This window comes from Thamnophis elegans, chromosome 5 (assembly GCF_009769535.1).
Source record: "Thamnophis elegans isolate rThaEle1 chromosome 5, rThaEle1.pri, whole genome shotgun sequence".
NCBI lineage: Eukaryota > Metazoa > Chordata > Lepidosauria > Squamata > Colubridae > Thamnophis > Thamnophis elegans.
This window is the reverse complement of record NC_045545.1, coordinates 71883358-71899290: the sequence shown is the minus strand read 5'-3', so window position 1 is coordinate 71899290 and position 15933 is coordinate 71883358.

Genomic DNA, 15933 nt, shown 5'->3' with positions numbered 1-15933 from the left:
AGGTCAGCAGTCTTTCCCATGATTGTGATTCCTACTGAATCAGACAGAGAGACCATTTAAAGGCTCAGGAACCCTTTGCAGGTGTTATGGCTTAATTAGCTGATTAGAGTGGGGCACTTTGAGCCTAGAATGTTACACCTTTTCACAATATTCTAATTTTCTGAGATTGTGGATTTGGGGTTTTCATGAGCTGTAAGCCATAATCATCACAATTATGACAAATCATGGCTTGAAGTATCTTGCTTTGCATGTAATGAGTCTATCCTATATTAGTTTCACGTTTTAAGTTGCATTACTGAAATAAATATTGCACAATATTCTAATTTTTTGAGTTTCATCTGTATATACCTCTTCAGGGTGCTTTACAATCCTCTCTAAGCGGTTTACAGAGTTAGCATTTTGCCCCCAACAATCTGGGCCCTCATTTTACTGACCTTAAAGGATGGAAGCTGAGTCAACTTAAGCAAGTCTGGATTGAACTGCTGGCAGTGAGCTGAATTAGCCTGCAATACTACATTCTAACAACTGTGTCAGCATGGCTCTTGTTTAACCTATATTCCACTTGTTTGATTTGAATATAAAATCTGTTCACATCAGTGTTAAATAAATAAAGACTTAGAAGAGAAGAATGAATTAATAACAGGAATGAACTAGAAAATTTTCCGGTTAAGACACAGGTAAACTGGACCAACAACTGTTGTTGATTTTTGCTGTTGTTTTTATAGCAAAAATAGGTTGCTGTTTTTGTAGCAAATGTAGGTTAAGGTTATTGGATTTAAAGCAGTGGTGCAATTCAGCTGGTTCTATCTGGTTCGGCCATCTGCATGGACATCATCACATCCTGTTTTTGATGCTCTAAACATGCACGGAAGGTCCTGAGCAGGCATACGAGCTCACATTTGTGAACCAGTAGTGAAGGTAAGTTGATTTCACCCCTGATTTAAAGATTCAACCACTTCTTCCATTTTTTTGAAAGTCCAGAATTAACAGTTTATCTGTGGCAAAAAATCATGCAAGGCACATGATCCCTAAACACACAGGAATAATCCACAATTCCAGATAGTTTAGATCAAGGGTTTTTTTTTAATTCAATTATATCTGATTGACTAAGACTGCCTGGACAAGTCCCTGCGATTTTCCATAAAGGTTTTTCAGAAGTGGTCTCCTACTGCCTCCTTCCTAGGGCTGAGAAGGATGATTGGCCTAGGTCACCCAGCTGATTTCATGCTAAGGCAGGATTTATTTCTAGCCTAATGCCCTAACTGTACACTAACCTGGCTCTCATTATACCAAATTAAATGATTAGAGTAAAGCAGTTTTATGAAATTATTTCAACATAAAATTGGAACCTATTTTTAAAAAGCCCTTCCCATTCCACTTTTTATGAATGCTTGAAGCATTTGAGGGGGAGGGGGAATCAAGTTATTTTTTCCAAAGAGGGAAGCAACAGGAGATTAGAACAGGAGATCTCTACATTCATTCTGGAGTCAGCAGTATTGAGAGCAGCCACCAAGTAAGAGAACTAGCATTGAATGCAGATTGATTGGTTGAGATTAAAACCAAATGACATTTCATTTGTGTCTTGAGCAAACTCCACCCTATTATTGGACTACCAATTTCCTGTAAGAAAAGCCGATAAGGTGTAGAACCATATTTTTAAAACTATGATCAGTCAAATATAGGGAAAGTTCTGCTTCTTTTTATAGCCTCTAGTAAGCTTTCTAAATCTTGCCACTCTTGAAAAGTAGCATATTTGCATCAGTCTGCCCATTGTGGTTCCTCCTCTGACTCCTCCTTCTTTCTCTGTAATTGATTATTTACCTAAAGCAAAGCAGAAATTTAAACCTCCTGTTATAGAAAAACAAAGAGGATAAAAAGATCAGGCTAGAACCCATCTAATAAAATATGGATTTCCTGCGCTACCATACAACTTTACAGCTCTGAGCCCTGGTGGTAGCAATGACAGCTAACTGGCTCCTGCCACAACTCTTACCAATTTCAATAAAGGAAGCATATCTACAGCAAAGCATTACCATGATTTGAATGGCTGGCCCAGGCATATCAGTAATGCTATTATATCTTTTATCAGTAAATATTGTTAACCCACACCCAGTGTGGTGGGTTTCTATTGGTTGGTTCGGTCAAACCGGCAGTGACCCAGGCCTCCCATGCCCCTGAACCGGTTGTCTGAGCAGCGCCATCTGGTAATTGTAGTGCGCATGTGTGCGGACCCACCCTGGTTAACATGCACAACTTTGACTCAAGTATTAATTAACTAAAGGTACACAAGGGAAGATTGTACATATTCAAATGACATGCAGACAAGTCCTTGTATTGGGACTATTCATTGACATTTCTTTTTGCTGTATGGCATGAATATTAACACACTAAATATTCCAGACTTCATCATTTTATAAAATGTAATGTACATTATAAACATTACAATGTTCTTGTAAAAGCTATTTCATTTACCCAATTGTGGTAAATTATTGCAGCTTTATTCATTATAATTTATATCCTGACAATTCATAATTACTCTAGGTAACTTATACCTGACAGATCTTAAAGCATCCAGCTTTAAGGACAGCATTAAATCATCATGTCTCCCTCCTCCGAAATGCTGCCAGTTTAGTGGCACTCCCTCCTTCACAGGCACTTTGGCAAATCACAGATTCAATGGACATCCAAAATGACAAGAGGAATGCAATTTTTTTTGGGGGGGGGCTATTCCAGAGCAAAAAGGTTGCAATTTTGAAGGCTGCTTTGTTCATGATTTCATTTCATTTATTTCATTTATTTGACATTCATAGGCCGCCCTTTTCCCTGAGGGGACTCAGGGCGGCTTACAATTTGTAGGAAGGGAGTGCAAGACAAAACACAAAAAAAATGTGAAATATAATAAAATAAAACAATAAAACACAACATTCATTCAGCATTCGGGTGGAGCGAGATTAGGGTCTTATCCCCAGGCCTGACGGGATAGCCAGATCTTGAGGGCTGTGCGGAAGGTCTGGACGGTGGTGAGGGTACGAATCTCCACGGGGAGATCGTTCCAAAGCGTCGGAGCTGCTACTGAGAAGGCCTCCTCCGCGTATGTCGCCAGTCGGCACTGACTGGCAGATGGAATTCGGAGAGGCCTACTCTATGCGATCTGATGGGACGAAGGGAGGTATCGGCAGAAGGCGGTCTCTCAAATAGTCAGATCCACTACCATGGGAGGGCTTTATGATGGTAAGTAGCACCTTGAAGCGCACCGGAGATCAACAGGTAGCCAGCGCAGCTCACGGAGGATCGGTGTTATGTGGGCGAACCGTGGTGCGCCCACGATCACTCGCGCGGTCCGCATTCTGGACTAGCTGAAGTCGCCGATGCTCTTCCCCCTACCGTTGAGGGGGGGAATCCATACCATGCAGTGGGTGGTTTCAAAAATTTTTAGAACCTCTTCTGTAGATGTGGCCTGCTTTGTGGGAGTGGCCTGCCAGCCATGTGAATTGGGAGTGGCTTGGGCAGTCATGTGACTGAGTGGAGTGGCTGGCAGTCATTGACTGTAGTGGGAGTGGCTTGGCAGTCATGTGACTGGGTGGCATGGCCAACTTGGTAAAATGTGGTGAACAACGCTTAACAACACTCTTGCTTAGCAACCAAAATGTTGGCCTCAGAAACTCGGGCATTTGAAGCACGCAAGTCTTAAAGCTGTCAAGTTACAAGACCCTTGCACCTCTAACCCTTTAGAAAAAAAACCCAGGGGTGTTCAAACTTCTTTCAATACATTTTATTATTTCATTTCATTTCATTTTATTACAATCACTTATATACATGTGCGTAAAAAAAAAGAGAGAAAAAAAAAAAAACCCAACATGACACTTCATTCCCCCATACACCCTCTCTTCTCCCCCTCCAACTTTCATTTCACCCCTCGCATTCCCCTCTTCTACTTCCCTTCCCCCTCAGACATCTCCCCCGCCCTCCATCTCACCCGCCTTACATTCCCTCTCACTACCCTCTTTACTTCTCCCTCCTCTTTCCCTCTTCTCCTCGCTTTGGTGATCCATACATTTCATTTCGTTTGTTTGTGTTTTTTGTTTTTAAAAAATAAAGAGAAAAAGAAAAAAAGAAAAAAGAAAAACGAGCCACAGTATACAAGTGAATTCTTATTGTTCTAAGAATTGAAACTGTAATTCCACCCTCCCCCCTCCCCCTATAATCCCCCCTCCCTAACCCCTTACGGCTTCACAGTCCCATACCCGGCATAGTTCTTTAACAAGCATTTGAGTATAATAAGGCCAGCTAACTTTAAAATTAAAAAAATAAAATAAAAGTAAGCCAAAGAAAAAAAAAGAGAATAGTAAAAAATACAAAATAAAAAAAAAACACACACACCCACACAAAAAGAAAGGAGAAACAAGAAGGGTCATAACCCCACTACGTTAACACAGCTTCCCATTACTGTAAATCTTAAACAATGTAGCTCATTCCAAATTTCGGTTATTTTAACTACTTGCAGGGTTTCAAACTGTATTAGAGCCAGGTAAGTTGATCAATTAGGATTCCCCAACTAAAAGTCTCATTGCTTTGTCTATCTATTCAGACCTTTAATTTATCTCTTTTTTCCGAATATCCAAACCTTTCTATAAAACCATTAAACTCAAGTACTTCTTTCATTTTTCATTTCCAACACCTCCCTTTCTATCCTTACCCACCTCCACATGTAAAAATTTTTACCTTCCACCCTGCCTTTATCCATATCCACATATATTTTATCCGCATCCATTGCTCCTCCCATATTTACTCCACTTTCCTGAAGACTCTCCGACCAATCTTTCTTGACCTTATATTGAAATAGCAACTCAAACAAACATCTTGCATTCTAGCCCCAGGTAGTCTAATTAAGCTTTCGCTACCCTTCCCTCCCCACGCGCCTCCCAACTCCGTTCGTCCCAGACCACAACTCAAAAAGATCGCAATCTCCGCTCTCCTCGCCTAGGAAAATAATTCATGTGCAATTTGAGTTAGAGTTCAGACAAATCTTATACAATATGTGTCCACACTCAGCAACGCTTCTTTCAGTCTCCATGTCTCATCATCGATATACAACTTTCCCATTTTATCCCAGACGGAAATCATAAAGCTTTAAGAACATCACTAAGTCTTTATTTTTAGTCTTCTGCCCTTCCGGAAGAGGAAAGCAACACCCTCCGCCTTGTAGCCACGTGTCTCGCTGTTGTCTTCTCCTTCTCCTTGTCTCTCTCCAGGTCCGGATGAATCAGGAAGTCCCGCCTTCAGGGTCTCGTAGTAAAATTCTCGGGCTTCACAGACAGAATTAATGCGGTGTTTTTGGTTGCCAAATGTAACTGTAATACCAGCTGGGACTTCCCATTTGTATGGAATCTGAGAATTTCTGAGTTCTTCGGTTAAGAAAGCGTACTCTCTCCTTGTTCTTAATATTTGAGATGGTATCTCTTTAAAAACAATCAAGTCCTGTCCATCAATTCTCAACCTCTTGCTGTAAAGCCTCTGTATTATCTCATTTCTGGATTCCCTTGTGGTAAAGTATATAATTATGTCCCTCGGAAGCTGTCGCTGTTTTGCTACCCACGAATTCTGGCGGTAAATTCTTTGAATCTGCCAATCAAAGTTAAATCCCGGACTTCCCACCAAGCGGCTGATAGCCTCAAAGAAGATCTGTTTCAAATTCTCCTGTTGGTTTTCACGCAATCCTCTAACTCTAATTGCAAAGGCAGTCTTATTATAATTTATCATGACAAGTTGTTTTTGAGCATTTTCAATTTCCTGTTGTAACGTTTGAATTTTGGATATCAAATTAAGATTAGTTTCTTCCAAAAGTTCCAATTTGTCCTCCGTTTCAGCAATATAATCTGTCATGACTGTCATTACTCCGATCATATCCTTCTTTGCCTGAGCAATTTTAGCATCAAATTGATCATATAAATCCGATATCAGTTGATTAATTTCCTGTCTGAAATCATTAAGCGTTTTGAGAAGAAATTCTTGTGTTAACAAATCTCCCGTGGAGGGTGTAGGATGGCAAGGGTAGCGGCTTCATAGCAGTTTTTGGAGATATGTTATTAAGGAAGCGCTTCTGTTTAGATTTGGGAGCCATTCCAGAGTAAAAAGAAAAGACAAGCAATCAAGCGAGCCAAAATCAAAGTCTCTGCTCCCCTCAGTTAATATTTTAGCATTAGTACGGAGAAGCCTTCAGGAGGTAGGGCTGACTAAGTACGTCACATCAAACACAAAGCTACGAGATCGCCATCTTGTGAAGCAGCTAAAAAGAAAGGGAGCCTTTTGCGAAATTGCAAGCTGGTATTTTAGATAGTAATAGAAGAAATTCCTCAGGAATGGTCCCCGCCCGGATTGACTTTTAAATAGCTTAGCTTTGTCCTGGTGGGGGGGCAATCTGCCTAGGGCTGCAAAAAAGGCAGCGCGGAAAAACTGGCCGGAGTAAAGGCTCAGCTAATGTTGAACCTCTTCTCCATTCACAGCAAAAAAAAGCTATGAATTACAAAGAGATCCTAACGACTGACCTTTCTCCCTGCCCCTTTCTGCCAGAAAGGGGAGATATCTATAGATCTTATAAGATATACGAACCAGAATCCTGACAGGAGCTTCGTTGAGCTCCCGACGGCGGGCAGACTCCTCCCCCCGAAGCCTCCAGGGGTGTTTCAAACTTGACAGCTTAAGACTTGTGGACTTCAACTCCACAGAATTCCTCCTCTCGCTCTTTCATCTTGATGAGTGTGCGGACGGGCGGGGGGAGGAGAGACGGAAACCAGTTTCTAAACGGCAACTGGAGATTGTGGAACCTCTTCTATAGAAGAAGAGGTTAGAACTGGCATGGAACCCACCCCTGATACCAGCCAGCATACCTTTTAAACAGCATCCAGTAGCTTCAGTGGGTTTAGAATGTAGTGACCTGCACAATTTTGTACAATCTTAGACTTGCACATGTATCATCTCTTTTATGGGAGCTGCCCCGGTTGCCAATCTGTTCCTGAATGCAATTCAAGTTTCTGGTATCATCTTTAAAGCCCTATATGGCTTTGCAACAGGCTGTTTGAAGGATCACCTCTCCTGCATTACATGCACCCAGCCCACCAGAATAGGAAGACAGGGAATGTTGCAGGTCTCCATAAAATGGAATGTATTAGGAATATACATCTGATAGAACCACATAAAGCCTTATCAGTGTTGGCCTCTTCTCTATGGAATGTCATGGCCTTGGAGATATGATTGCCTTCACTTTGTTGCTTTTACCAAAGGACCTAAAAGAGATGCTGGTTTTCTTAGTGAGCCTAGGACCATGAGTGACCTGGAGCCAATCAAGTGGTTGATTTGATTGTGTTGTTGCTGCCATGGTGGTATTGGTCTTTATGGATTTTAAAGTTGTAGGACTTTAAAAGACCTAGAACCACTCTTATGAGAGTTTGTTTAATAAATGAATAAAGTCTGAAAATAATAGATAGGCCAAAGGGAACAAGAAATACAAGTTATAAAAGGCTCTAAAGGTAATAATGTCACCTTGAGTTGGACCCAGAATCCAACCAGTAACCACCAATGGAGTTTCCATGATATCTATATTACACTATTATAGCTACTCTCAGTTATTAATCAGTCCTCATATATGAATTATATATTGTGAGGTTCTTAAGACTCTCTGAGCTTGGTTTTTGCTTGCAAAGATTTCATTACCCATTCATTACCCAATATGCTGCTAAGCAGGGATCAATACCAGACAAACCTTCAATTGAAAATAATACTTAAATCAAGAAGGAAACTATATCCCTACCAAAACAAGCATGGTAAATTACATACATACATACATACATACATACATACATACATACATACATAGTTTCTGAAATCTCACCGTCATTCACACTGATGTGCTACATACATATACTCTTTTCTAGATATATATTTTGTAGTGATAACTATATTGAGCAATAGGTATTATTCCCTGTAAACATAGGCTTTCTAAGAAAAAACATGGATTAATTTTTTTTTTCAGAATATATTGAGTCTACGGTCCTTCATTTAATTCCCTTTTGTATTTTAAACTATGTAGTTAATCTCTATTTAATTGTCCAGTATAGTAAACCTTAATTTAACAAACAAATGAAGAAGGGCCAAATGTTTGTTAAATCCAATTGACGTCATTACATAAAATCCACATCATTTTATACAAATATGTGATTTATAGACAATTACAAGAGACAATAAAACCTAGGATGGTAACAAAATACTAGGACACATCGCCTCCAGCAGCCCACCTGTGGACTTGAGGTATCCTTTCTTGGATATACACAAAATTATCCATTAGATTGCTAGTCCTGTATATTGTAAGTATTAAAGACTTAGTCAATGTCTGGCTCATGTTGTTTTTCACCAAATAATTAAGCCTGTAGAAAGAAAGAATAATCATTATAATCATTTCATTCCTACATCATTCTCTAAATATTTTATGGATTAGATTTTTGCAGCTGTCTTTTAATATATCCCCTTTGCATAAAATTTGTTAATTAAGTATTTCCACCACAGGACTAATTCATGCAGCTTTAAGGACAATTGTGTTCTTCAGTCCACCATAGGTTGTTTGGGAAATGGGCATTAGGTCATTCACCTAAAGAGGCGAAATAAAAATTATATCCTATAACTAACTTTGAATTCCCCTTAAAATAGGCCTTCACAGTTGGCAATTTTAGCCACAAGGCTTTTTCTTGTTTTGTAGGTGGGAAAAGGAGCGCCTGTTATCTCAGAAACAGCTGTTGCTTTTCCTAACAACAAATCTGCGTATGAGTAGAACTTGTAAACTGTGCAATTCTCCCTAATATTACACCTATGCCAATACTCTTGGCAAGAAATATGAAAATGTAGAGCAAAACATTTCTGTTTTGGTCATCTTGGGTAAGCATTCCAGCTTTATCAAATAAATAAATCAATTAGAATCTGAAGAGTATTGTTCCTTCCTAAGCATACCAAAACGGAGCAAACATCAAATTGCCTAGAATATTTATGCAGAGGAAAATTACATCCCGGAAATTTAAATTATCTCTCTCCTCCTTTTTCCTCTCCCTTCTGCCATGTCCATTTCCTATTTTATTTTTCCCCTAATAAACCAATAGATTCTTGAGATCACGGGAAGCCATAAAGAATTGGAATCAAATTAAGTCTACATTCTAACTGCATTAGGTGCTGTCAAGCATAGTTTTCTCACTTTTCCACAGGTTTCACCTAGAGGCTAAATAGTTTTGTCCCTTTCTCTCTACTAATCAAAACTGATTATTCCCAATAATAGACCCCTGATGCTGAACACTTTATGAAGGTAAATTATGTCATATTGAACAGGAAGGGGAATGGAGAACTCTCCCAGCAATAAATAGGTTTTAAAGATGCATGAATCGATCTTGCTCCTGTTCTTTATCTCTTTCAGTGCTTTGCCATAGTCATGGGCTCAATCAATATTTGCAGTGCTGTAATGCCAATCCTTCAGAATAGCATCGTAATTGGCTGTTAGCACATTTATCCTACAATGAGCTTGTACTGGGACTTTACAATGAAGTCCTTTGTCCTTTTAGTTCCTCTACCCCAGCGGTGTCAAACTCGCATTGTCCTGGCGGCGTCAAGTGACGTATCACGACTTTTTTCCCCTTCACTAAACTGGGTATGGGTATGACCAGCACATGACACATCCGGCCCGTGGGCCGTGAGTTTGACAGCTCTCCTCTACCCCATCTACCCAGTGCTATTTGGAAACCCAAAGGCAAGGCAGAAGGACATCAAATTCAAGGCAACCAATGGAATTAACATTTCTTGATCACCAGCTAGTTCAAATATATATAATCCTTGGCATTCTCTATGATTCTGCTACAACAAGAACTTTCTCTGCATAGGAATGGATGATATAAAATGAGTTTTATAATGATAAAAGAAAAAATATGCTAAACCAATGATGGCAAACTTTTTAGACATCGAGTGCCCAGACTGTGTGCGAGCTCCAGTGGTGGGTTCCAGATCCCGTTCCAACTGGTATGGTTAGAACGGGCCCGGGGTGCGCCCACATAGCAATAGCAATAGCAGTTAGACTTATATACTGCTTCAGGGGCTTGCAGCGGTTTACAGAGTCAGCATATTGCCCCCACCGTCTGGGTCCTCATTTCACCCACCTCGGAAGGATGGAAGGCTGAGTCAACCTTGAGCCGGTGAGATGTGAACCGCTGAACTGCAGATAGCAGTCAGCTGAAATGGCCTGCAGTACTGCACTCTAACCACCTGCCACCACCTCAGCTCTCACATGGATGTGTGGGGTGCGCACGCGCCTTGTGCAGCTCATGCATGCATTGTAGCTGCAAATGACGCTTCTGCAAGCCTCTGCAACACTCCGGCTGTTCACGCAGATGCTGTAAGCGCTGTGTGCGGAAGTACCAAAAGCTTTAAACATGGTAAGGAGCTTGGGCGATTGGGTGGGCCCCCCGGAGCACTGTATGGGAACGGTCTCCAGGCAGGCTCCCAACCGCTCGTACCAGGGCATACCGCCTGCAACCCACCACTGGCGCACGCATGCCCGAACTGAAAGGCAAGCACACAGGTGCATGGCATGCCATATGCACGAAACAACACATATTGCATGCATGGACATCCACATGCATGCATGGACACATCCACATTGCAGCACAGACCCAAGACCAGCTGTTGACAGGAGGCATGGCATCCAACACAGTGCAGCAAGAGGTAAGATCTTTTTCTTGTTGTGAGCTTTTGTTTCGTCGTTTGCAAGGAAACAGAAGCTCATGAAAGAAACGCCACGATCTTACCTGGGGTGATGGCTCACGGCCAGCAGAGAGGGCTCTGCATGCGATCTCTGGCACCACATGCCATAGGTTCACCATTATGGTGCTGAAGCCATATTGTGACTGAGGAATACGAATATGGAATAAGAGCACTAAAATTATATAGTTCAATTCTGTCTGACCTAACACTCATCAAGGTATTTGAATTTGGATCACACTATTTCAATTAGCATGTTGAAAGTGACATGACTAAATATACCTGTTTTGAAACATATTTCCACATAGGAATTAAGAATAACAGGAGGTTAGATAAACTACTGTATATTCTTTATTTCTAATTATGAGTGTGAATAATGATTTTTGACATGGATAAGTATTAAATAATTTGAGATGCAACCTTCACTCAAAAGTGATAAAACCCAGGTATGGGTTTTCTGGCATTTTCTCCACAAGGAAAGTCAAGTTTTTACTCTCTAGACTACAAACATGTGGATCTATTTATCCATCCATCTTCAATTTACACAGACCTGTCAAATGTGAATTAGTCACTTCTGAAATTCTACATTCAACATTTTAATCTGAACTGACATTTTCTTCTAAACAAGATAATTGTTAAGATAAATTTTTGTTAAACGTGACCTTGCAGAATCTAAGCAAAAACTTTCCGAATATACTTTTCTGCCAGTTAATTAGCAGAATTCCACAAACAGTAGAAACTACTACAATGCATTAAAACATAACCTATGAAAGTTTCCTATTGTTACATCTTGAGATCCAAGAAGAAAAATTTGCAGTCTTATTCACTGCCATATAATTGTAAGATTACATTTATGGTAAAAGTTTTACATTTGGAAACTCATTCATATTCAATATGAACTAAAATAATAACATATCTGTTCATTTTACTGACTTATTTCACCAAGAACAACCTGGAGAAAAACTGATGAATAAACAAAAAAGCCTAATTTTTATTTTGGATGCTCTTACCCTGGCATTTGGATAGGGTTATCATCAGTGGTGGAAATTCAAATTTTTTTTTACTACCAGTTCTGTGGGCATGGCTTGGTGGGCTTGGCAGGGAAGAAAACTGCAAAATCTCCATTTCTACTCTATCTGGGGCCAGCCAGAGGTGGCATTGCCGATTCTCTGATCTACTCAAAATTTCCGCTACTGGTTCTCCGAACTACTCAAAATTTCCGCTACCGGTTCTCCAACCTGCTGGATTTCACCCCTGGTTACCAGATACCTGAGCAGGGAAAAGAGGGGCGCAAACAATTTAAAACAAGGACCAAGCGGGAAAGGACACACTAACGGTTTAACTGTCCTGGCATTTGTAACAAAAATTATAGTGAAATTGCAAAATAAAAATGTACTTATCCTACATGTACTTCTGTACCATCAGAAGATTTTTTTGTAATCTTACCAGTGTGCTAGATCTAGTTAGGAATAAAAAAGCTTCAATATATTATTGATTAAGGCCTTGTCAGTTTCAGGCAATTACCCAGAGGGTTGAAGATACTCATCAAGATCACAGTGGAAGTTGTTAATTTGCAAGGCATTGCAGAGACAAACTCCTCATAGATATTCAAAAAGCCAAACAATATTTTAAGGATATAACTTAAAATATTAATAGGACCAGTCCTCCCTCTGCCTAATAATCCTATACCCATCAAAGAATATGATTTTGTTTATTTGTGCCATAGAAAATGTTCATACTATTATAACCATTTGCATTTGTTGAGATATTGATTCTATATAAAATTCCCCAATGTGGCTCCTGAATCATCCATTCTTTTCAGAGCTTTTATTTCTCTGCAGTATTTCTATTTTCTTCTACTTCAGGAATGGGAAACCTACCGGTAAATACTTCTGATGTTGCTAAACTGCAACTCCTGACATCCATCCTTCCTTTTTTGATTATGAAGAGACTGCACAAATCTACCAGTTTCTTCTTCTTCATTCACAGTTAAGACTACATCCTATGAAACAGAAGTCATAAAGAGAATTATGGAATATGCTTCATTGTCAATGCTCCATATTGTAAACACACTGAATTTAGCTCACAACGTGGAATATATTTATTGTAATTTATTCCTCACTCATTGGGGACAATTTGGAATACAATATCATAGTGGAGAAAAGAGTTAAGCATTTCCTCTTATCACGTCTTCTCTTGTTCCCTTTTTGAAACTAGTTTTTATCTTCTCATATACTCTCAAAAAATATTATATTTCCAGTAGGTATATATATCTGGACTACAAACATCAATCTAAACACAAGAGGAGAGGATGCAGGAAACTAACTCTTGATTCCCTTCCATATTTTTGCAAACAGACATAGTGTGCCTTGTGGAGAAACAGTATTTATCACTTGGCTGACCACAATTCAGTTTACAGTTGTTGCTGCAGTTTACTTAATGACCTTTGCACATTTTCCAGCACTTCTTCTTTATCATAATTCAACATTCATGACTTGCTCTCTCTCTCTCTCCCTCCTTCCCTCCTGCTCTCTTTCCCTCCCTCCCTCCCAACCTACCTACCTCCATTTGTCTATGCATGTATGCCCAGGTATATGCCCATGGTTCTGAGTCTTGTTTCTGTAAAGTATGATTAAAACATGCCATATTTTCCTCCAAGTATAACAACACTATAATATGATTGTCTAATATTAAAAAAAATTGTTCTTTGGGAAAGGTGGGGAGTAAAGAAAACCAGCAGGATTCAGTCACACTATCCTTTTGCATGCCCCGAATTCAGCAAATTGGACTCTATATGACAGACTTATCAGTAGCAGGAAAGATTTCATCATACATAAAGTACAAATTGATCATAACATTCAGTGTCCAATACTAGTTTCTAATATTTGGTAGGTTCTGATTTCTATATGGTGTGATTATAATATTAAAGAACATACAGTGGGGCAAAAAAGTATTTAGTCAGCCACCAATTGTGCAAGTTCTCCCACTTAAAAGAATGAGAGAGGCCTGTAATTGACATCATAGGTAGACCTCAACTATGAGAGACAAAATGAGAAAACATTAGTCTTGTCGGCCACATGACCATGGAGATGTCTTCAGACAGCGCTCGCTCTTTCGGCTTTGAAATGGAGATGAGCACTGCCCCCTAGAGTCGGAAGCAACTAGCACATATGTGCCAGGGGAACCTTTACCTTTAGAACAGCATTTAAAAGAAGCCTGCCCAACCAGGAGCCCAGGAAAAATAACAGGTTTATTATTTACATATATTAACTACATTACTGCATATCTTTATATGTGGTCCAAGACAATTCTTCTTCGCTGAATGCAACCCAGGAAAGCCAAAAGTTGGACAACCATGATTTTAAAGTTTGCAGATAGAGCAGCAGATAGAAAGGATACTGATGGGGAATTAATGGTTAAAGTGATTTCAGAAAGCTAATACATACATACATACATACATACATACATACATACATACATACATACATACATACCAGGGGTGGGTTTCAACCGGTTCGCGGAGGTCCCTGCGATCCGGTTGGTCGCTGAACCCGGAAGTAAGTAACTTCCAGGAACGGCGGAGGCCCCCCCCGCGCCCGCGCACCCGCGCGCGCCCGCGCCCACTCCTTACCCCCGTTTTGCCGAATTCTGCGCTTCCACGCATGCGCAGGACGCATACAGCGCCTGCGCGATCCTCCAGGAGCAGCTGGAGCATCGCACAGACGCTAGTATACATGCGCACGCCACGCGCACGCATGCACGTGGCGTGCGCATGCGCGAGGACGCCGCCAGCCTCGTTCCAACCGAACCGGTTGGAACGGGGCGAGAAACCCACCCCTGATACATACATACATACATACATACATACATACATACAGCATTTGTGCTGATAAATAAATAAAGGGAGACTAGTATAGATCTATTTCAAGCTATTTAGCTCTCATCAGCTAGCCATACCCTTACTGGGATTCGAACCTGGGCTGTTTTTACATGTTAGGCAGTTGTATTAGCCTTTAAGCCACAAGCTCTCCTCCCTTATCAGCTGAGCCAAGGAAATAATTAAGTGTTATGTCAAATCATTTGGTATGACCAAATATGGGAGGGAGAATACTGCTTCCCTTTTAAGGGTATTGCTAGCTGATGAGAGCTAAGTAGCTTGAAATAGATCTATACTAGTCTCCCTTTATTTATTTATCAGCACAAATGCAACACAAAAATCGTTTTCTGCCTGGAAGGCTCCTAGGGTGGAGCTGAAAGGCAAAAAGGGAAGCAGTATGCTCCCTCCCATATTTGGGCATACCAGGTGCTTTGACATCACACACACACACACACACACACACACACACACACACACATACTGTATGTGTATGTATGTATATATGTATGTATGTATGTGTGTATGTGTATGTGTGTGTGTGTATATATATATATATATACATACATACATACATACATACATACACATACATACATACACATATACATATACATACACATACACACACACAGACAGACAGACAGACAGACAGACAGACAGACAGACAGACAGATAGATAGATAGATAGATAGATTTTCACGGGTGTAGGTATGCTGGTCTTGTTGTATTCGGGTCTTTTCCCATGTAAGATTGAGATTGTCTTGGCAACGTTTCAGTGAGGTCTCACTCGCCTTCTTCAGGCTGGGTTTGGGATTTAAAGTGTGATCGGAGCTGCTGTGTTTCTATAAATCTTGGTGGGTGGGTGTGTGGAATGCTGGCTCCAATCACACTTTAAGCCCAAAACCCAGCCTGAAGAAGGTAAGTGAGACCTCATTGAAACGTTGCCAAGACAATCTCAATCTTCAACGGGAAAAGAATGAAAGGTATTTACAAATGGGAAAAACATAAAGGCTCAATAGAATTGTCCATTCAGAAAATTAAGCAACATATAAATAAATAATAAAATCTCTGCATACCAGGGAGCTCCAGATAAGCTGCTCAACATCCATCTAATTGTTGGTATTCGCGAGTTTATCCTTTGTAGGCAAAGAGCTGCCAATGATGGATCTCCAATGGTGTGCTATAGCCTGTGTCTTTGGCACAGCCAATGGCTTATACTATAGTATGAAGGCGGTTGTGCAAGTCAAAGCTATGGCAAAATATATGTGACT